The 24,077-nt window shown below is 46.4% G+C and overlaps 1 long non-coding RNA gene across 1 annotated transcript; it reads right to left on the minus strand.

The window, feature by feature from the left end:
• Positions 1–278: 278 nt before the first annotated feature.
• Positions 279–23,318, minus strand: LOC138845636 (uncharacterized). The gene is made up of 3 exons (XR_016223418.1): positions 22,867–23,318; positions 11,964–15,201; positions 279–1,764 (listed from the first exon to the last, which is right to left on the minus strand). It is a non-coding gene; the product is annotated as an uncharacterized LOC138845636 (long non-coding RNA).
• Positions 23,319–24,077: the final 759 nt, after the last annotated feature.

Here is a 24,077-nt window from a genome sequence, read left to right on the forward strand (position 1 = left end):
CCCCATACCTGTGACCATGGCCACATCCAGCCAGGACCCCCCTCACCCACTATCCTGCGACCCTGTAAATCCTATGCCCAGGGCTCCTCCCACCACCCAGTTGGGACCCCTCAGCCCCCGGACCCTGCCCACCGTACCAGGACCCTTTAAGCCCCCTGCCCCATCCACCAGGACCCCCCTTACCCACTAACCGGGGCTCTGTAAGGCCCATGCCCGGAACCCCGCCCACCACTCCAGGACCCACCTCTGCACCTGTGCCCGGGACCCCTCCTCGACCCCCGACCCCCGGGCCAAGCCCATTATCCTGGGACTCCCCCTGGCTCCTGTGCCCGGGGCCCGCCCATATCCTCAGAAGCCCCGCCTCAGTCCCCGGGCCCCGCCCATTACTCCGGGACCACTCCTCACCCCGCCCCGTGCCGGGACCCCCGCTCCTAACGTCTGCCGGTGCGTTAAAAAGCGCCGCCGCCTCACCCTCGCCGAGGTGTGCCATCCTGTCTTGTGTTTCTTGCCCAAGGCGGCCCGCTCTGGTCGGGAGGGGGCGCCGCGCCGGGAGCGGCCCCACCGCCGAGCGCTTCCGGGTCAGAGGGCGCGGGGCGCAACAGGATATGCTTGGGGCAAATTCGGAGGCGCGGCTGGGCGCGGGGCTCCGGCGGGGTCCCCTCTGCTTGTGGCGGCGCCGTGGAGGAGGCCGTGGGCGACCTGAATCAGGCGTCGGCCTGCGTGGCTGACCCCACCTGAGGGGCGCGGCCCCCAGCACCGCCAGGGAGGCCGGCAGGCCTGACCCGAGGAGACCCCCCTCCCGCCGCCGCCCCGATCTGGCTTCATCTGAAGGCACCCTCAGGCCACCGTGACCGGAGCAGGAAGTTGGGTTAGGAACGTCCAGCATTAGGAAGAGCAGGAAACGCGGTGATGTCACGGCGTCTTTCAGGGCATTTTGGATTTGCCGTCTTTCCATCCTCAGCCTGTCTGCCTGCCTTGTGCTTGCAGCCGGGGCAGGACCTGGCTTCTGCCTGTCCCGGGCAGCAGGCAGCAGCGCGTAGACCTGCTCCTTTGCGTTGGCTGCGTTCACCCGGGTCTCAGGGATGTGAGGAAAAGACCTTCCCTACCAAACAGCTGTTTTGGGGGCACAGTTCTGGGTGCTGCACACAGTTGCAGTGGGGCCCAGAGACGCCTTCAGGCCAAATGCACTGGCGTTCAGATCAGAGACATCTGCACAAATCGCACCATGGATGCACTTGGGGCCCGCACAGGGCAGGCACAGAGGTGTGACGTCAGAACCAGCTCGGTGGGGCCGGTGCTGTGACGTAGTGGGCTAACCCTCTGACTATGGTGCCAGCATCCCATATGAGCGTTGGTTTGAGTCCCAGCTGTTCCACTTCTGATCCAGCTCTGTCCTACGGCCTGGGAAAGCAGAGGAAGATGACCCAAGTGCTTGGGCCACTCTACCCATGTGGAAGAGCCAGAAGAAGCTCCTGGCTCCTGGCTTCGGATTGGTGCAGCTCCAGCCATTGCAGCTCTTTGGGGGAGTGAACTAGCAGATGAAAGATCTCTCTCTCTCTCTCTCACTGTATTTCTGCTTTTCAAATAAATGAATGTATCTTTTTAAAATAACCCTAGTCCTTTGTTCATCATTAGATAGATATGGTTTCATAATTGATAGATGGAATAAACACATCTGCTAATGAACATGATGGCGTAGATTCCAGAAGGTGCCTGTTGTGCACTGGTTGAAGGAGACTCTTGGATCTGAAACAGTACAGGACCCTAAAGGAGAGAATCAAAGCCAATGACCAGTTAGAAAACACACAGATGTATTAAGTTCCGCTATCAGGAAGAGCTGTTAGTGATACACCCAGGAATGAAGAGATAAAGGAGAAAGACTGTGGCCTCAGATTTTCTTAACCTACACTCAGTAAATGACCTCAGTTGCCAGCTGTAGTCTGATTATGGGAGTAGCAAAACACATAACATGTTTTCCAGTAAAACAAACAAAAATCTACTCAGTATGAACACATCGTGTGTAGAGGACTTATTCTTAAGATAGCCTACTGTCCCAAGAGACAATGGTGAATTCCAACTGTTTCTGTGTTTGGGAAGTCTCTGGGAAAGCAGGAAAGTAAGAAAAGGAAAGATGTTTAGATACCGAAGAGAGCAGAAGGCGTAAAGAGCAAGTTGCTCAAGTTAGACAAGTGGAAATCAGAGTAACACCAACTCCAGGTATCAAAATGAAGGAGAAAATTCTACTTTCACAATCTGGTCACGGAACCAGGATTTCTGGTCCAGGCATTTGAGTCCTACGATTATCAGTGCTTCCTTAGCTCCAGAGCAATGGACCCTTGTGTAGTTTCCAGAGCCTTCTTTATGTCTTTATTCCTCAGACTGTAGATGAAGGGGTTCAGCATGGGGGTGACCACAGTGTACATCACCGAGGCCATGGCAGGTGAGTGTGAATTGTGGATAACAGCTGAAGTGAGGTAGACACCTAGACGTGTGCAATAGAATAAGGAGGCAACAGAGAGGTGAGAGGCACAGGTGGAGAATGTGCTGTACATTGGGATTTAATATAACTATAACTACTCAAACAGTATTTTTCACTTTGTGTTTCTATGTGGATGCAAACTGTTGAAATCTTTACTTAATATATGCTAAACTGATCTTCTGTATATAAAGAGAGTTGAAAATGAATCTTGATGTGAATGGAAGGGGAGAGGGAGTGGCAAAGGGGAGGGTTGCAGGTGGGAGGGAAATTATGGGGGGAAGCCATTGTAATCCATAAGGTGTACTTTGGAAATTTATAGTCGTTAAATAAAAGTTAAAAAAAAAAAAGAAAAGTGTCAGAGCAGGCAGTTGGGCCACTTGATGCCAGTGCCACAGGCGGAGGATTAACCAAGTGAACCATGGCACTGGCCCCCTGATTCATTTTTTAACATTATTTACTATAACATGAAGAGAACAGATTTAATGCACTTCATGGATACAATTCTAAGAATAGCATGATATTTCCCTTCCTCCCTTCCTTCCTCCCTCCTGCTTCTCCTCTCTCTCTCTCACCCTCTCCCTCTTTCCCCCACTCTTTCTTTCTTTCACATTTTTGAGATGACATATTTTTACTGTTCTTTCTGTGTATTGCTTCAGTTTTCTAAGATTAAAAAGTCCTTTAAATATTAAAAAAATTTAAACATGTAAAAATGAGGTCCCATTTGAGTACCTGCCTACATTGTTTTATGTCCAATCAGTGTGCGTCTATGGGTACATATATCTATCTACTCAAAAATGAGGCACTTCTTCAGGGTCTAAAACATCCAAACCCCTACTTTCTAGTTCTGTTTCAGAGAAATTCCTTATGCACTTCCATTATCTTTGTTGCCCTACCGTGCAATAGAACCCAGCAATGTCTTACTTCTCCCTAACTGTAACCTAGTGAACACAGAACAAGCTTTCTCCACCCCTGGCCCACATCTCCCTCTCCATTCTCTAACATCCACCATTGGACTTTATCATTGTGTTTGAAAAGGCACCCAGTGATTTGAACGGGATTCCTTCTAGGTACCGTATGTTGATTGAGTTCTTGTCTGAGTAACATTAAGTGTCACCTTGGAATAATGATTCCAGGTAACTCAGCTTGAACACCATTCTCATCTCACAGCAGGTACACACAAGCACACAAACACACAGAGACAAACACAGACACAGATACCATGCCCTTCTCATCCCTAGCTGCAGGGATAGGGCAACATGTGACATGACACACGCGGGCCACATCAAGTTCTTTCCCACAAAAAAGTGTAAATGCCACCCACAAGTTCCAGCTTGAAAACCTCATATGAACAAATAAACATGGGACTCTATTCTGGTACGGTCATTTTCACCCTTTTATTTTTCTTCATTTTTATTTGAAAGGGAGAAAGAAGGAGAGAGAGGATCTGGCATTGTGGTGTAGTGGGGTTAAACCTTGGCCTGCAATGTCGGCATCCCACATGGGTGCTGGTTCAAGACCCAGCTGCTCCACTTCAGATCCAACTCCCTCCTAATGCACCTAGGAAAGCAGAAGATGGCCCAGGTACTTGGGCACCTGTGTACATGTAGGAGACCTGGAAGAAGCTCCTGGCTCCTGGTTTCAACCTGGCCCACCCTGGCCATTACAGCTGTTTGGGGAGTGAACCAGTGGATGCTAGATATATTCATTCTCTCTCTCTCTCTCTCTCTCTCTCTCTCTCTCTCTCTCTCATCTCTCTCTCTCTGTAACTCTGTCTTTCAGATAAATAATTCTTTTAAAAAGCGAGCAGGAAATGAATCTAATGTTATCACTTCACTTATGTGAAGTTCCTAACATGACTCTGAGTGGAAAAGCTGACAAAGAGTGGAGAATAAAGAACTGATGCCACATGATGGTGGAGGCAATGCAACCTTCAGAAATAGATATAACTAGAAAAGCCCAGAGACACCGTAGGAAATAACAGGAAGAGATGGATATACATATACACAAGATGATTTGTCAGCTTGGAAGAGGTCAGGAACATTCTGCATCAACAAAGCAAAGGCAGGGGTAGGGCAGTAAGACAGTCTTATGGACCTGGTAACACACTTCCCTCAAACATTCACACACACGTGCACACACATGCACACACACAAGCACAAACATACACATGAAATGGCAGACAGCAATGTTTTCAGTTTCAAACACAATCTCTTGGTTGGAATCTGTCTCATCACCAGAAAATATCAATCTGCACCATTTCAAATATTAAAGATGGCAGAGGTGGATGTCTGGTGCTGCATTTAAGCTGCTGCCTGGGACACCCACATCCCAGATCAGGAAGCCCGGGTGTGAGTTGTGGCTCTGCTCCTGATTCCAGCGTCCTGTTAATACATCCTCTGGGAGGTTGCAATGATGACTCATCTACATGGATTTTCTGCCAGTCACACAGGAGACCCACACTGAGCTCTGGGCATGGGACTTCTTTGGCCTGGCCCAGTCTTAGCTGTTGTAGGCATTTTCAGAATGAACTAGAGGAGAGTGACTCTCTCTTTTGTTTGTATGTCTTTGTCTATTTCTTTTTGTTTCTCTCCCAAATAAAATAAAGATAAATAAATATTAAAACAGAAATGTCCTCCATTGCCTGTCTTTCCCCCCAGAGCTGCCACACTCTTTCTTTGTTTTTTTTTTTTTATTTTGTTTATTTGAAAGGCAGAGTTACAGACTCACACACACACAGAGGGAGGGAAGGAGGGAGGGAGGAAGAGGGGGGAAGGAAGGGAGGGGGAGAGGGAGGGGGAGAGAGAGAGAGAGAAAGAAAGAGAGAGAGATCTTATATCTGCTAGTTCACTCCACAAATGGCTGCAATGGCTGGAGCTCGGCAAATCCAAAGTCAGGAGCCAGGAGCTTCTTCTGGGTCTCCCACATGGGTGCAAGGTCCCAACGACTTGGGCCATCTTCTGCAGCTTTCCCAAGTGCATTAACAGGGAGCTTGATCGGAAGAGGAGCAGCTGGGACTAGAACCAGCACCCATTTGGGGTGCTGGCACTGCAGACAGAGACTTAGGCCACTACACCACAGTGTCAGCCCCCACCCTCTTTCTTTATACTCCTTAATTGTCAAGATTCTTGGATTCCTGTTCTAATTTTACCAGAACTGTTTTGTGCTTCTTAATTCCTGCTTCAACAGGCTTCCACTAGGACCATCTAATTGTCAACAAGGAATCCCGTGTTGCTGGTTTCAGTGAACACTCCTGTGTTTTAAAACCATGAATAAATGCAATAATTCAGCATGAGAGCAAACAAATACATCAATCTCTCTATCTGAAATAGACTGGATTGGCTATCAGGTGACCTTGGGTAAGCATTCTCAACTTCCACTCTGGGCCTTTCCTGCAGGGCCTGCTGGGCTCTCAGACTCACCTGTGTGGGTTCTCTGGGAGGAAGGTCTCTGGGCAGAGGTGTGACTCCTCCAGGGATGGATGATGATGGACACTGAAGCTCTGTCCCACACAGACAGCAGGAAGGAGTCAAACATCAGTCCCTGAGCCAGATGAAGATTATGGTGAATTTACAGCTCCCCGTCTCTGCACAGTAGGCACATCCTCCTCATGGGGCTCAGACCTATGAGCACCTGATTTCCCGGTAGGGACCCTGATTTGGGCAGAAACTTTCTGACCAATCCTCTGTTCCCAAGAGACCAGATTGAAGTCATGTGTGCTCAGAGTTGATTATTCCTTCTCTGTGGATTCTCCTGCCTCCCAGAGGTCAAAGCTTTCAGCCACTGACCCTATTTGATTCAACACTTTCTCCAGAATGCAAGATGGAAGAACTCATCTTCAAGAAGTCCCTAGGGTTCTCCAATCCAACAGTTTGGTTGGGGACGCAGCAGCAGGCATGTCAGGAAGAATGGTATTTCCCTCTTCAAGAAGGGGAAAACTGTTTCTCTATGTAAAACAAGGGCTCCTCAATTGTAATGAGTTAGAATTTTCTATAACAATTTTTTATAAATACGACTTTAAGAATATAGTGCTTCTTCCCACCATGAATTAGAAGTCATGTTGCATTTTGGCTGCTGTCACTTAGTTTTCCATATGTCTGTGAGTTAAAAGAGAAGTATCTGTATTTTATTTAACACAATTTATGGGGGACACTGAACATTGGGCACATGCATACACAGTGTTATGATTAAATCAGTGTAATTAGCCTATTGATCACCTCAAATGAGAATTTCTTTGAGATGGGAACATTCAGAATCCTCTCCTGTAGCTATTTTGGGATATACTGAGCCTTATTGTTAACTGTAGTCATCCTACTGTGCAGTAGCCACCAGAGTGTATTCCTCTCGTCCATCAGAATCTTGTACTAATTGACCAGCCACCCCCAGGTTCCTCTTCTCCTACACTCCCTGGCATTGGCTAACCACTCTTATCTATTTCTATAAGACCAACTCTGCAAGATTCTACTTACCAGTGAGTCACGTGGTATTTGTCCTTCTGTGCCTGGCTTATTGCTCTTATCATGATGTCCTCCAAGGGCATTCATGTTGTCTAGAATGACAGAATGTCCTTCTTCCAGTAGCTGAACAGTATCCCATTGTGTATTAACATGCCGTGACTGAGAAAGAACTGCTAAGATTAATTCTATTCACAACAGCTACAAAAAAATTAAATCCCTTGGAATAAATTTAACCAAGAAGGTCAAAGATCAAAAATAATCTTTAAAGAAAGAAAAAGAAGACACACACACACAAAAAAATGGGAAAATGGATTCATGGATTGGAAGACTCAATATCATCAAAATGTCCATACTACAGAAAGCAATTTACACATTCAATGTGATCCCAATCAAAATATCAAGGACATTCTTCTCAGGCATAGAAAAAATGATGCTGAAATTCATATGGAAGCATGAGGCCCTGAAGAGCTACAGCAATCTTACACAAAAAAAAGCTGGAGGCATCATAATACCAAATTTCAACATATACCACAGGGCAGTTATAATCAAAATGACCTGATACTGGCAAAAAAATAGATGTGTAGATCAATGGAATAGAATAGAAACTCCAGAAATCAATCTACACATCTAGAACCAACTTATCTTTGACAAAGGAGCTAAAAGCAATCCCTGGAGCAAGGACAGTCTCTTCTATGAATGGTGCTGGGAAAGCTGGATTTCCACCTGCAGAAGTAGAAAGCAAGACCCCTACCTTACACCTTACACAAAAATCCACTCAAAATGGATCAAAGACCTAAATCTATGACACAATACCATCAAATTACTAGAGAACATTGGAGAAACTCTGGAGGACATTGGCATAGGCAAAGACTTCTTGGGATATACCCCAGAAGCATAGACAATCAAAGCCAAAATTGACAAATGGGATTACATCAAGCTGAGAAGTTTCTGCACTGCAAAAGAAACACTCACCAAAGTGAAGAGGCAACTGACAGAATGGGAGAAAATATTTGCAAACTATGCAACTGATAAAGAATTAATAACCAGAATCTACCAAGAGCTCAAAAAACTCAACAACAACAAAACAATCCAGTTAAGGAATGGGCAAAGGACTTGAACAGGTATTTTTCAAGAGAGGAAATTCAAAAGTCCAACAACACATGAGAAAATGCTCAGGATCACTAGCCATCACACAAATGCATATCAACTTGTGTAAGCATGGGGACTAATTTATGTGTGTGCAATTCTTTCCAAGTCAACCTGGTACCATGTAAACTACAGCTAATCGTGTATATGAACATAAACATGCATGTGGACATAATACACATTGTGAGTTCACCTGAATGCATGGAAACATCCAGAACATCTTGGGGCTGGCAATGCTGTGTAGCAGACTAAGCTGCTGCGTGGCACCAACATCCTATATGAGCACCGTTCAAGTCATGGCTGCTGGACTTCAGACCAAGCTCCCTAATAATGCACCAGGGAAAGCAACAGAAGTTGGCCCTAGTGCTTAGGTCCCTGCACCCATGTGGGAGATCTAGATGGAGCCCTGAAATTCTGGCTTTGGCTTTGGCTCTGCCCAGCAGTGTTTATTGCAGCCCTTTGGGGGAGTAAAACATCAGACAGAAGGTCTCCCTCTCTCTCTCTCTCAACATCTCAAACTTTCTGTATATCTGTATTTCAACTAAACAAATTTTTGAAAAAATACACACATGACCACAAAGTTTGGTAACTTTGATTTTCTCCATGCAGCAGGTCTGGAACATAATGTTCCCTTATTTGACAATTCCATCAAAACCATACCTTTACAAGGGGAAGAAACCAAAGCTGCTCTGATTGACAGTTACAGCCCTCTACAGAGGACAGAGTAAGAAATTTATATCAAATGGGGGAAGGAAGTAAATTGTTCTCAAGGATTTTGGGTGTTTTTTTTAATGGGAAACACAGATGATGACAAAGATGGATGTCAAGGGGTGTGTATTGTCCTAGCAGTGGAGATAGTTTCTAGGAGGCCCACATTTCATTTCATACAGTATGGGGTTCGATCCCCACTGTGCTTCAGATTCAACTTCCTGCTAATGCACATCTTAGGAGCAGCAGGTGGTGGCCCACATTTGTGGGTCTCCACTGTCCACATGGGACAACTGGCTTGAGTTCTGAGCTCCTGGCTTTATCCTGGCCCACACTCACCTGTGTGGTAATTTTGGTGTAAACCAATGAATGGAAGATCTGTCTTTTACTGTCTTTGTCTCATTGCCTTTCAAATAAACATCAACAAATAAGCTTTTAAATGTGACACATCAACACGATGAATGGTATTCAGCCAAAAAGCAGAATGTAGTGCTCTCATTTTAGAAAAACACGGACAAACACAGAGATCATTAGAATAAGTGAATAAGCCAAGCACAGAGGAGAATTACCACGTGATGACACTTGTGAGCAGAAAGTTGATTTCATAGAAGTGGACAGTGGAATAGTGGTCAGCAAAGATCAGGGTGAGCAGGTGGCAGGGTGTGATGGCAGAGGTTGGTTAGTGCATTCAACGTTTCAGTTGGATGAGAAGAGAACCTCTGACATCTACCACCCAGTAGGGTGACCACAGTTAACAACGGTGCTCCCTGTGTTCCAAATAGCTAGAAGAGAGGATTCTGAATGTTCCCAACTCAAAGAAATGACTCAAAGGTGATGGGTTTGCATTGATCACAGCACAATGTATATGTGCATCTAGACAGTGAATGGCCCCCTACACTATGTGTCAACTAAAAAAAAAAAACATATATCAGCTCATCTCTTCTAATTGACAAACATTTGCTAAAGTAGTTCTTTTTTTTAAAGATTTATTTCTCTCTCGCTCTCTCTCTCGCTGTCTCTCTGCTCTCTCTTGGCTTCTCTCTTGCTCTCTTTTCTGCGCTCTTCTCTCCTATCCTCTCCCCCTCTTGTCTCTCTTCTTTCTGCTCTCTCTCTTCTCTCCTGACTAGCTCCTCTCCTCTCTCTCTCTTACACTCTCCTTCTCTCTCTTTTCCTTCTTCACCCCTTCTCTCCAGCCTGCTGGGTTTTCCCCAATAAACCCTTTCCCTTAAAGAAAAAGATTTATTTATTTGAAAGTCAGAGTTACAGAAAGGCAGAGGCAGAGAGAGAGATAGAGAGAGGTCTTCAACCTGCTGGTTTACTCCCAGATGGCTGCAATGGCCGGAGCTGCATAAACAGCAGTTCTTAAAGTGTGCTGTAATATTCTATTTTCTGGCAAAAGTGTGATGAAGCTAAGAAATACAATGATGTTTTACATTAGAGAAATAGTTTCTCCTTTTTTTGAAAATGGTTTTTAAATGTTTGCAAATATGGACTGGTGAATGCTAATTTGTTATCAAAGGTTGAGAACAAGAGAGAGGGAGATCTTCCATCCCCTAGTGTGATCCCCAATGGCCCATGACAGCCAGAAGTGGGAAAGTGGATCAGGACCCACTATCTGGTTTTCCCATGTGAGTGCCAGTGACCCAGCTATGTGAGCTATCACCTGCCTCCCACAGAGAGCATCAGTAGAACCTGGATTGAAAGTGGTGCCTACACTTGAAAAAACAGACCCCTTGTATCAGTCTTGGGCATCCAAAAGGCATCTTAATGACTACAACAAATGTCTGCCATAGTTTTCCCTTCTTGAAGAGGGAGGGAAATGTGAAGTTTTGTAGATATCAGAAGCTGCATTCCCAAGAGATGTTTGAAAGCTGTAGGCAACTAACAAGGTAAGTTCTTCCACCCTGGAGAAAACATTAACTCTAGAAAATAAATTGGTGGGAGATTTGACCTCTAGAGGTGGAGGAGTTCACAGAGAAAGAATAATGACAGCTAAGTACACACCTGACTTCTTACCTCGTCTTTTGGTCATAGAGAATCAGCAGGGAATAAAATGTTTTTTTTTTTTTTTTTTTTTTTTTTTGGACAGGCAGAGTTAGACAGTGAGAGAGAAACAGAAAGAAAGGTCTTCCTTTTTCCGTTGGTTCACCCGCCAAACGGCTGCCACGGCTGGTGCACTGCACCTATCCAAAGCCAGGAGCCAGGTGCTTCCTCCTGGTCTCCTATGCGGGTGTGCAAGGCCCAAGCACTTGGGCCATCCTCCACTGCCTTCCCGGGCCACAGCAGAGTGCTGGACTGGAAGAGGAGCAACCGGAACAGAATCCAGCGCTCCAACTGGGACTAGAACCCGGTGTGCCAGCGCTGCAGGCAGAGGATTAGCCAAGCGAGCTGTGGTGCCGGCAATAAAATGTTTTTTTTTTCTTCCCACAGCAGTGTCCCTGCAGGGAAATCAGGAGTGCAGAGGCTGGAACACCAAGAGGGAGCTGTGCCTAATGAACAGAGACAGGGAGCTGTAAATACCACCCTCCACTATGGACCATCAAGTGTACAACCCTGACCTGCACAAAACACAGTGGTTGCTTTTGGAGTCTTGATCTGACTCTGGAACCACTGCTATACTCCTTCCTGCTGTTTTGTGACTTCTAAAGCTTCCCTCTCCATCATCAGAGATCCAGGGAGGAATCATTTGTCCATATGGGGGTGCTCTTCTGAGAGAACCCATCTAGGTGAGCCTGAGAGCCCACTCACTACTGCAGTAAAGGCTCCGGGAGAGTGGAAGCTGAGAATGTTTCCGTGAAGTCACCTGATGTCCAAGCAAGTCTATGTCAGATAAACAGGTTGTATTCTTACTCTGCTTGCTTGATAATTATTCACTGTATTTATCTGCGATGCTGGAAAACAGAAGTGTTCATTGAAACCAGCCATCCAGAACTCATAGTTGGCAACAAAATGATGGTACTGGAAGAACAGATAGAGCACAGATTGAGAAGTGGCTCCAGAAAAGTATAACAATGATCCGAGGGAAGAGAAAAACAGGATGGTGACTCTGGGAGGATATAAACGAAGTAAGTTCAAATGAGAAGCATATGCTAGAGATTAGAAAGGAAAGCTGTATATAGCCCAGCCGGAGGAAAGCAATAACCTATAGATTACAAAATCAATGAAGGAATCCCTACCTGGCTCAGCTGCAATTTGATCCTTCACACTCAGGTCTGTGGTGGAAGATAAGTTGAAGCATTTCAAAAGCAGAAGACACCAAGCTTCTAAGATTTGAAGAAGACAAGTCCATGAAACCCAGCAGAGTCAGGTGGTAGCTGAGACACCAGTGCAGCATGGATGAAAGTCTTCAAGGAGCTCCTGTAGGTCTCTGTACAGTGTAAATACCTCTACCATTTCAGGAGGGCTGGGCTGCCCAGTGACACGTGGCAAATAGAGATTTTGCATGAAAGTGCCTTTGTGCACTGTCTTCAGCTGTGGTGCAAGAGCTGCCCTGTGAGTCCCAAGGGCTGTTCTGCAGAGAAAACTAGTTGGTACAGGCAGTGCAGGGACAGGTGGCTCACATCCTGCGTCTCTAGCCTACAACCAGGATTTCCTGGGAGTTAAGCTCTTGTTTGTCTTCTCAATTTACTGAGTGTCTTGCCTGCAGTGCCCACATTCACCTGGATTTTCATCCAGAATCCAAGGTGCACAAGAAGGAAGTTGTGGGTGCTGGGGTCACTGTGGACATACCACCCGTGGTGTCTGTAGGCACTGGGGGCTATGTGGAAACCCCTCAAGGCCTCAGGATCTTCAAGACCATCTTCGCAGCCGGTGCCATGGCTCAATAGGCTAATTCTCCACCTGCAGTGTGGGCACACCGGGTTCTAGTCCCGGTAGGGGCGCCGGATTCTGTCCCAGTTGCCCCTCTTCCAGGCCAGCTCTCTGCTGTGGCCCGGGAGTGCAGTGGAGGATGGCCCAAGTGCTTGGGCCCTGCACCCCATGGGAGACCAGGAGAAGCACCTGGCTCCTGCCTTCAGATCAGCGTGGTGCACTGGCCGCAGCAGCCATTGGAGGGTGAACCAACGGCAAAGGAAGACCTTTCTCTGTGTCTCTCTCTCTCAGTGTCCACTCTGCCTGCAAAAAAAAAAAAAAAAAAAAAAATCTTTGCTATGAGTAAAAAAGGTGCTTCTGTTAAGGACGGGCAAGAAGCTCGGAAAGCCTTCACCAAACACTGTAAGGAATGGCAGGACCACACTGGCAAGCAGCAGCTGGGAAAGGACGTCTATAGCATGAAGAAGGTCAGTGGAGTCACTGCTCACACCCAGATGCACCTGCCGTCTTCTACACCAGGAGAAACTTCACCAACAATGTCTCTTTGTCACGCAATGAACTGGTTGGTTCTGAAGAGGTCACAGCTGCTGATAATAAGAGGCTTTGCATTTTTATATGGTGCTTCTCTTGCTGCATGTGAAAATGCCTCTTTTCTCTGTCACTCTGCCCTTCAAACAAATAACCTTTAAAAAATCATGGACTTCCTCTTAGTTTTTTTCCTCCCTGATTTTTGGAAGGAGATGCACACAGCACCTTGTAGAATCTTGAAATCTTCCTGTTTCTATCTGCATCCAAGTAGATCATGGACTCAGCCACAGACTGTTTCATATTCTAGCTGGTGACAGATGAAGGACTGGTCATTTATAATTTTCAGCTTTCTGGACCAAAAAGCTACTTTCAGCAGGTTTTTTTTTTTTTTTTGCAGTTTTAATGGTTTATTTAAACACAAATGAAATGTGCACAGGAGCTATCCATTTTCTTCACTATTCAGCCTGGCATTGGGATCAGTGACTGATGGCCAGCTGGGCTGCTTTCCATGATGGCTTTGTGGTTCGTGGAGGAAACACTGAGCAATCTCACACGGTAAGATCTGTTGTGTATCAGCAACACCTCCAGTTCCTTATTAGTCTGATGGTGCAGGATGAGCTTGTTGGTCCTCTTTTTGTCAATCTTAGGCTTCACAAGGAGTCTGAGGGCAGCCATGATACTCTCATGAGGAGTAGTATACTGTCCAGGTATGACGAGGAATATGTGGCTCCCCTCTGTAAAGTGCTGGGTCAAACTGCAAGATACATTATCTTAGGGACCAGCGCTGTGGTGCAGCAGGCTAATGCCCTGGCCTGAAGTGCCGGCATCCCATATGGGCGCCAGTTCTAGTCCCAGCTGCTCCTCTTCCAATCCAGCTCTCTGTTCTGGCCTGGGAAAGCAGAAGACAGCCGAAGTCCTTGGGCCTCTGCACCCACACGGGAGACCTGAAAGAAGCTCCTGGCTCCTGACTTCGGATCGGCGCAGCTCTGGCCATTGCAGCCAATTGGGGAGTGAACCATCAGATGGAAGACTTCTCTTTCTCTCTCAGCCTCTCCTCTCTCTATGTAACTATGAATTTCAAATAAATAAATCTTTTAAAAAAGATATATTATCTTAGAGTATCATTGAGTTCCATGATTTCAGCTTGGTTATCACCATGATATCAACAGTTGAAGCACTGATTATGTTTACCATGTTCTGGTCATGATACCAGTCATACCACTGGAAAACTGCCAGCTGAGGTATAGACACCAATGTGCCTAATTTGGCATGACACAGTGTCACTGCCTGTCTTGCCCAAAGGAGTCTCCAACTCATTGTGGTGACACAAAAGCAGTCGACATAGTCTCTTAAGCAAGTCATATGCATCCAGCAATCTGCCACCAATTCTAAGCACCAATGTGCCTAATGTGGCATGACACAATGTCTCTGCCTATCTTGCCAAAAGGAGTCATCAACTCGTCATGATGAACAATGCCACAGTCTACATAGTCTTATAATTGAGCCATATGCATCCGGCAATCTGCCACCCATTCTAGGCAGTTCCATGAGACCATGAAATTGTCCATGTCCATCCCACAAACAGCGAGTGGCTGCTCAATGTCCTGCACAGTAGATTTTGCCATCAGGATTTCTTTCTCGGTCTCATGGTGCTTCTTGATCTGGGATGGCAAAGCTGGTTGGATGAGTTCCAATGCTCAATCCATCAGCCTCATGCCTCTGTGAATACCTTGTTTTCCATGACACCACCTGCCCAAGATGAGCTGTCATGATGTGTTGCTCCCAAGTCACAGCTGCTCGAACACAGGGCACCATCAAAAATTCTTCAGGGGAAAATGATGACGCATTTAGAATAATAACCTGAAGATAGTTACATAGGCAGCATAAGTGTCTCAATGGAAGAACATCTTCGGTAAACATAATCTATAGTAAGTCTTTCATATCTGGTGATTTGCCACCAACTCTCAACAGTTTCAGATTGTGAAACTACCTGTTGCACGTCACAGTACCAGTTGAGGGCTTCTGGCTCTTCCTGCAAGGCTCAATTATCAGTTGCTTCAGGTCCAGAGCTTGTCCCTGTAATGAGGACAGTCATTTTGAACACAAGCAATAGGACCTACCAAAGTTCACAGCACAGTGTAATGTGTGTGTGTATATATGTAACATATAATATATATGAGAAATATAAATATTACATATGTATTATATATTTTCTGGAATATGCTCTGCCAGTCCTGGAATTTGAATGTCCACTGGAGAGGAAGTTGGTGCATTTATGTCATACGGTACATGAGGATTTTCAGGAGGACACAGAAGTGCATCTTTATTTCCTTTATCATTTTCCCCTACTCAAGATTTGCTCTAGGGATTGCCTTATGAATTATAAGTGGCTTAGTGGCAACAGTAGTAAGGAAAGCAAGAAAGAAGAATCAGAAGTAGATTATACACTATAATATCTCAGAAAGCAAAGGAAATACAGAAGGATGTGGGAAAGGTAAGTATATCTCAGGCAATACTGTGTATGGATTGTGAGTTCTGTGTCTTTTATACACAAAATCTGTCAAACATCCAAATTCATAGTAGAGTATCTTAGCAAGACGCACAAATATTGTGATTAAGGTTTGGTGTAGGGTAATGACTACGTGGAAGGATTTGTTCCACTGCTTCCTGTGGAAGATGTCCAGTGGCTGGTCTCAGGAAATCAGCTCCAGTACTCAAGTGTTCTACTCCCATACAGTCATTCCAGAGGAAGGTTTCCATCAGGCACAAAGTATAATTGTTAATTATCCTACAAGCATGTGAGATTGTGATGTTGACATTTTGCTTATAGTTTTTGTCTGGACAGAAGGTGTAATTATTACCCATTTAGATCAGCATGACATATATCAGGATCAATATCAATATCAGAGTTGTGGGTACAGAAAGTAATATCTGAAGGGGCTCAAAGTCAATAAAGGAAAGGACAGAAAGGGAACAAGCCAATCTGACACAGAAGCTCTGGCTAAGTTTCCCTTGATGTATGTATTACTTACCATGGTAGGTAGATTCTTCACTATAAATCTGTTCAGCAGTACTAGGATGATAGCTGGCTATTCAGTCTGGCTCTGTTACTATTGCTTTTTCACATTTCCCACTTGTAATATTGTTGTGAAGGTTTAAACCAGGCTGATATTGCCATATTTTAGTGAGGCACTTGTTTCTTTTTGCTTAAGGGACTGAGATATTTGTTCTATAATCCTAGGTTGTAAAATTGTTATCTTGTTAAGTGTATTGCCTACCACAGGTAAGAAAGCCATCACCAAGTCTTTCTTAGGAGAGCTGCCCAAGTATCCTGGCATTGCACAACACTGTGTGTTCCACCAAGCACACTGAGCACGCCAAGTGCACTAAGTCGTCTTGAGCTCATGCTATGCTTCCAAAAGTATAAAACTTGCTCCAACTTAGGTTTAAGTGATCCTTAAACTTGGGTTTAAGTGGATCTGACTGGTGGAGTATTTTTAGGTTGTAATTTTTTAGCACTAAAGGTAAATCTTGTAGTGCCTTGTAGATCTTCAGCTAATGTAAATGTCTAAATGTAAAAGCAAATGTTTTTTTCTCTGGTAAAACAGAAGAGAAGTTTTCTTTAAGGGTAGGGTGCACAGCTAGTTATAAAAATCATAACTAATAACATAACAATTTTAGGGAAAAGAAAAATAAAATTGGTCAGAGAAGATGCCCCAAGTGCTTGGGCCCCTGCACCCGTGTAGGAGACCTGGAAGAAGCTCCTGGCTCCTGGCTTTGGATCAGCCCAGCTCTGGTTGTTGTAGCAGGGAGCTGGATCAGAGGCAGAGTAACCAGGATTTTTTAATTATTATTTTACTTAAGTTATACAATTTTCATGTATTTCATTTATGCAGACTTAGGGACACAGTGATACTTCCCCCCCCCCTTCCCACCCATGCTGTAACCCTTCCTCCTCCTCCCTCTCCCACTCTTAATATTTACAAAGATCTGTTTTCAGTTTGATTAATGATCATAAATAAGAGTTCAACAAATACTATGAAGGAAAAAAAAACACTTGTTTCTCAACAGTCGATCATCGAATCTCAGAACATCCATTTCACTCTAATACATTACCTTTAGGTACTGTATTAGTTACCTTGGATCAGGAAAAACATGATATCGGACTTCTGGAACTGGGTCATTTCACTAAGTATAATGGTTTCCAGTTGTATCCACTTTGTTGCAAAAGACAGGCTTTCATTTTTTTTTACAGCTGAGTAGTACTCCATAGTGTCTATATACCATAATTTCTTTAGCCAGTCATCAGTTGATGGACATCTGAGTTGATTCCATGTCTTAGTTATTGTGAATTGAGCTGCAATGAACATGGACGTACAGATAACTCTTTCTTTTTAAAAAAATTTATTTATTTATTTGAAAGTTGGAGTTACACAGAGAGAGAAGGAGAGGCAGAGAGAGAGGTCTTCCAACCTCTGGTTCACTCCCCAATTGGCCACAATGGCCAGAGCTACACTGATCCAAAATCAGGAGCCAGGAGCTTCCTCCAGTCTCCAACATGGGAGCAGGGGCCCAGGGGCTTGGGCCATCTTCTAATGCTTTCCTAGGCCAAAGCAGAAAGCTGGGTTGAAGTGGAGCAGCCAGGATTCGAACTGACACCCATATGGGATGCCGGCACTGCTGATTTCTTTTGGCTTGGGTAAATTCCCAGGAGTGGGATGGCTAGATGGGCCAAGATCTTGAACAGGCATTTTTTCAAGAGAGGAAATCCAAATGACCAACAGACACATGAAAAAATGCTCAGGATCACTACCCGACAGGGAAATGCAAATCAAAACCACAATGAGGTTTCACCTCACCCCAGTTAGAATGGGTTTCAGACAGAAATAAAAAAATAATAAATGCTGGTGAGGATGTGGGGGAAAAGGTACCTTAATCCACTCTTGGTGGGAATGCAAACTGGTGCAGCCACTGTGGAAGGCAGTATGGAGTAAGCAGGATTCTAACCAGCACTCTGATAGGAGACTCAGGTGTGGCCACAGCCCTGTTCCCCGCCCCACCCCCAGCTTGAGATGTCCATCCCTCTCACAGGAGTCACACCAGGAAGTGTCCCTGTTCATCAGCCTTCAGAGAAATGCAAAACACACCAGCCCTGAAGGCGCCTGTCAAAGTCTTCCCAGGGTGGCTTGGAGATTTATGAGCTGAAAATAAAACCTTGCATTCACCAGCTATAAAAACATTCTCTCTTGGGGCGCTGTAGCATAGTTGGTAAAGCCACCACCTCCAGTGCCAGCATCCCACATGGGTGCCAATTCAAGTCTCAGCTGCTCCACTTCTGATCCCGCTCTCTGCTATAGCCTGGGAAAGCAGCAGAAGATGGCCCAAGTCCTTGGGCCCCTGCACCCACATGGGAGACCCAGAAGAAGCTCCTGAATCCTGGCTTCAGATCTGCTCAACTCTGGCCATTGTGGCCATTTCAGGAGTGAAACAGCAGATAGAAGACCTCTCTCTCTCTCCCTCTCTGTAACTCTGCCCCTCAAATAAATAAATATTTTTTAAAAATGAAATGGACAGAGAAGGAGAGTGAGAGCGAGAGAGACTGACTCTCAGTGGCCCCCCAAAGGGTAATATTTTATGATATGAATCAAGTGCATGTCCTAGAAAATTCCTGTGACTGGAGTCTCTGGAATCTTCCCCCTGCTTCTCTGCTGCAACGCTACCTTGTGATAGAGGCGTTGCTTATCAGCTGTTTAAACTCTCAAGATTAAACTGTCCTTATGCTTTTCTAAAGAGAAGCTAACCATCCAAATTCTTTCAATATTACATCTTTGGCCCACTTTCTGAGAAAAGAAGAATATTGAATTTAATACTGAATTTTTTTTAATGTGCAAAAACCTAGTTCTGCTTTTTAAAGCAAGTAAAAGGAATAAAAATATGCCACCATCCCAATGATCTAATGACAGAAACTCCGACACTATTTAGACAGGGCTATAATCAAAGTGGAAGTTCTCTCCTCCCTTCAGAGAAAGGTACCTCCTTCTTTGATGTTGGGCCATCTTCTGCTTTCCTAGGCCACAGCAGAGAGCTGGATTGAAAGTGGAGCAGCCAGCACATGAACTGGCGCCCATATGGGATGCCAGCACTGCAGGCAGTGGCTTTACCCGCTATGCCACAGCACTGGCCCCAAGCTATTCTTCTTACAAGAAGACATTACAATTTCCCAGTCTTAAAAAATTTCCTGTGACACACCAGATAAAGCCACCTGGAATGTCAGCATCCCATATGGGTGCCAGTTCATGTCCCAGCTGCTCCACTTCCAATCCAACTCCCTGCTAATACACCTGGGAAAGCAGCAGAAGATGGCCCTCATCCTTCGGTCCCTGCACCCACACGGGAGACCTGAAAAAGCTCCTGGCTCCTGGCTTATATCTGCACTAGCCCTGGCTATCGTGGCTATTTCAGAAGTGAACCAACAGTAGGAAGATTTCTCTCTCTCTCTCTCTCTCTCTCTCTGTCTCTCACAATTCTCCCTCTCTGAAACTCTGCCTTTCAAATAAATAAATCCTTTTTTAAAAAAATATGTTACACATACATACATTTCCAATAAATTAGAATACTACTCAAAATGACAAGCCCTGTGTGGTGTTTACCTCCACTATCCCTTGGTGCTCTGAACTTGAACATCCCAAGGTCATTTTTGGCCTCTCCAGGGGTAGTCATAGACTTCCATAGACATCACTTTACTCACAGCAGAACCCACGATGGCTAGCACTATGCAGATGACCATAACCCCTCCTCAAACTAGAAGGACCTCCATGTCTTACTGAGGTTCAAATTCTGTCACTGTGCGTGCAGCAGCAAAATGGTAACACCAAATGTCAGAGGCAGCTTCAAATCCTTTCAAATGACATGAAGTCGAAGCAGAACCACAGCAAATGCTTGTGACTCAAAGGACTGAGAATTCCCAGACACCAACATTCAAAGCCAAGATCACATATGACACGCACTAAAACGTGAAGCCTTTCCAAACAGGAAGACGGCCCTTACCTGTATCTTTCTCTTTATGTAGAATCCTGACTGCCAATCACAAGAGGGCGGGAACATCTAAAAGGCTCCTCACCACCCACATCCACTCCTGAGCCATTGCTGAATCTGTGAAGCTGGATGAGATGTGGAAGTGTAACTGCCCAAGGATGACGTCATCTCTAACCTGACCTCCTGACCTCCACAGAGAAGATACCACAGACATCCAGGTCACCTCCTGCCATCACTTACTTTCCTTCCAAGAGCTTCTTTCCATCTTAGAAAGTCTGAAGTTCTACCACATGTTACTCAGCCCACTTTTCTCATGGAAATACAAGCACCATGACAAATGGCACTCCTGACTGCTGACTCTTAAAAGCAGGGAGCAGAGGCTTGTGCCACAGCTCACTAGGCTAATCCTCCACCTGTGGCGCTGGCACACCGGGTTCTAGTCCCAGTTGGGGCACCGGATTCTGTCCCAGTTGCTCCTCTTCCAGTCCAGCTCTCTGCTGTGGCCCGGGAAGGCAGTGGAGGATGGCCCAAGTGCTTGGGCCCTGCACCTGCATGGGAGACCAGGAAGAAGCACCTGGCTCCTGGCTTTGGATTGGCACAGTGCGCCAGCCGTAGCGGCCACCTGGGGGGTGAACCAACAGAAAAAGGAAGACCTTTCTCTCTGTTTCTCTCTCTAACTCTGCCTGTCAAAAAATAAAAAATAAAAATAAAAAGCAGGAGACATAAAAGTCAACACAGCTCTTCGCTCTCACAGATCCTCTGCCTGGAATGGGGAAGGAATGACATTTTGTGTCATCTCTGTAATTTGCCAGCTCTCTGCCACACTATCTTGAAGAGATATTTGTTGTTCTGCAGCCACAATAAAAAGTGACTTCTCCCTATTTCTCTGATATTCTTATCCTCAATATCCTTATAAAGACTAAGTCCTTGGGGCCAGCGCTGTGTGCATAGTGGGTTAAGCTACCATCTACAGCACCAGCACCCCATACGGGCGCCAGTTCAAGTCCCAGCTGCTCCACTTCTGATCCAGCTCCCTGCAAATGTGCCTGGAACAGCAGCAGAAAATGGCCCAAGTGCTTGAGCCCCTCACTCCCAAGGGAGACCTGGATGAAGCTCCTGGCTTTATTTTGGCCAGCCCTGGCCACTGTGGCCATTTGGAGAGTGAACCAGCAGATGGAAGATATCATTCTCTAATTCTGATTTATAAATAAGTAAGTAAATCTTTAAAAAATAAATCCTATAAATCCACTTTGTCTTTCTTAGTTTTTGGAACTTTAATTCATTTTTAACAGATTCAGTGTTGTTTGGAAATCCACTTTAAATAATGTAGAACAGAACAGGTTGAAAGACGCACTATACAAACTCTAGGGAAGAAAATGCTAACTAAAGAAAAACTGTTTAGCAAATGGAACATCTGGCATGATGCTTAACTTTCTTCCATGAAATCAACCTCATTCTCGATTCTTTGGATAGCTTTGTCTCCCATGCTCTAACGGCAAAAAATCTTTCCCTTTCATGGAAAGTGAAAAATTCACGGAAGGGGAAGGACTGACATGAACCAGATATGAGTGACACAGTGTCAAGGTGTTCATACCTTGTAGGATGTCCCCCACCCCCCATCCTGCCACCGAAGTACTCTGTCCGCTGTATGATGAGACCCTGGGTGTTGCCCTAGTAGGAGTTAAAGCACATTTCTTTTCAGGTTCTCCCAACCAAGCTCTGGTTTTCCAGGTCCTCTGAGATCCTTTTTCTCCCTTCACAAGTCGGGGGGAACTCAGACTGTAGAAATCACTTGTCTTTTTTCCTCTTTGCCAACATCCAAGACACTGGCCACCAAAATGTCTCCCAGGAATGGACATCTTGGTTACCAGGAAAAAAAAAAAAACCAATGTTCTAAGGAGTTAGGTCTTGAGGTTACAGCAGGAGACTCCACTCAGGGTCAGGGCATCCAGCTGCCTGTGTGATCAGCCCCATCCTCATCCCTCAGCCTGACCTTGGAAGGAGTGACAAGGTGCTGACACTGACTACACATGGCCAAGACAGCTGAGGGCATCTTGGGTCAACACCCCAGACAGTTGTGAAACTGGAAATGACAGAGGGCTAGGAACAAGTCATGGAGCCATGTAAGGTGGCCAAAGAGAAATCACAATTAAAGACATTCTGATGTCTACACTTGGGGTCAGCCCCATGGCATAGTGGGTAAAGCCACCACCTGGACCACTGGTTCAAATCCTGGCTGCTCCAGTTCCAGTCCAGCTCCTTGCTAACACACCTGGGCAAGCAGTGGATGATGACACAAGTGCTTGGGCCCTTGCACCCACGTGAGAGACCTGGATGGAGATCCCTGGATGGTTCTGCTATTAGCAAATATTAAATTTAAAAAAAGGGCCACGGCACCCCGGAAGGGCGATGCTGAGGTCAGCGTTCCGCGTTGGAGCCACTGCCCTGCCCCCAGGCCGCCCCGCAGAGCCCTCCCTCCACGACCCTGCCCGCCTCACCACACAACCCGAGGAGGAGGCGGGTCTCAGGGCCCGGGGCGGGGCCAGGCTGAAGTCTCCGCACGCAGCGACAGAAAACGACGCCCGAGGGTCTCCGCTGGGGCCCAGCCCCACCCTCCCAGGGAGGAAGGCCCTGAGGGCCAGGCTGGGGCCCTCGGCCCCACAGCCCGCGTTCACCCTCGCAGAGCCCCTGCCCTCGGAAACTCACCCTTCCCAGCCTCCCGGCGGCCCCCCGCGGGTCAGGCCTCGAAGTCCCCGCAGCGGCGGCCGTTGACCCGGCACGGAAAGCGGGAGCAGCACGCGGCTCTGAGAAACCGCCAGCAGGGCGCGCGCCCCGGCGGGGAGAGCCGGCTGCCCTGCGTGGCGCACAGCCCCGCCCTCCCGTCCCTAATTGGTCGGCGAGTCAGGACCCGCCCCCGCTGAGGCTTGACTGACAGGGAAGCGGTCCTCTACGTGGCGGAGTGGAGCAGAAATGGCCTTCCAGATCGGACAGCGGCTTCTTCCTGTGCCCAGTGGCCCCTACCTGCCTCCTCCTCCTGGAACTGGAATCATCACAGGGGTGACCAGGGCATCCCAGGCTCCCCGTGATCTTGCAGAAGGAGGGCGCCCTTCTCAGCAAGAGGAAATAATCCAGCGTTGGAGGGCCAAATGTATAAAGCCAATATGAATGGAAATTTAAAAAAAGAGCTGGAGTCTAACAGTGAAAGTAGGGCCTTTCACACCTCCCGTGCAGCAATGGACACATCACCCAGGCAAAAAAACAAAAACAAAAACAAAAACAAAAACAAAAAAAAAACAAAAACACCATGGGCCAGCGCTGTCTGTGATACAGGTGAACCACCTGGGAACACCAGGCTGAGAAGTTCTGGTGCACCTCCTGCACCAAGGGCGTCTGAGGACACACAGGGCAGAGGGCAGGGCTCAGCCCAGCCTTGGGCAGAGGGGAGGCGTGCAAATGCCCCCTGCTGTGAACCCTCCAGAAGCCTCCATCAGCGTCCACCCCAAAACTGCACAGGACTCCCAGCCATCACCCCACCTGCCTGGATGTGATGCCCACACTTCCCACTCAGTCCCTGCCCAGAAGTCTTGAGTGAGGCCCATATGCTGGCTGCCCACCTAACCTCCTCTCCCCTCCTGTCCGTGGCTCAGGTGAGGACTCTGCATTGATGAGATCAGCAGCCACCTGAGGTCCCCACCACAGCACACACCATACACACTACACACACACACCATACACACCACACACATGCCATATATTACACACCATACACAACACACAGCATACACACACACCAAACTATACACACCAACACCACACACCATACACACTACACAAACAACATAAACACCACACATACGCCTTATACACCACACACCATACACACTATACACACCATACACCACACACACCATACACAC

Source organism: Oryctolagus cuniculus, chromosome 16 (assembly GCF_051225735.1).
Source record: "Oryctolagus cuniculus isolate XC-2025 breed Fujian yellow rabbit chromosome 16, ASM5122573v1, whole genome shotgun sequence".
Lineage (NCBI taxonomy): Eukaryota > Metazoa > Chordata > Mammalia > Lagomorpha > Leporidae > Oryctolagus > Oryctolagus cuniculus.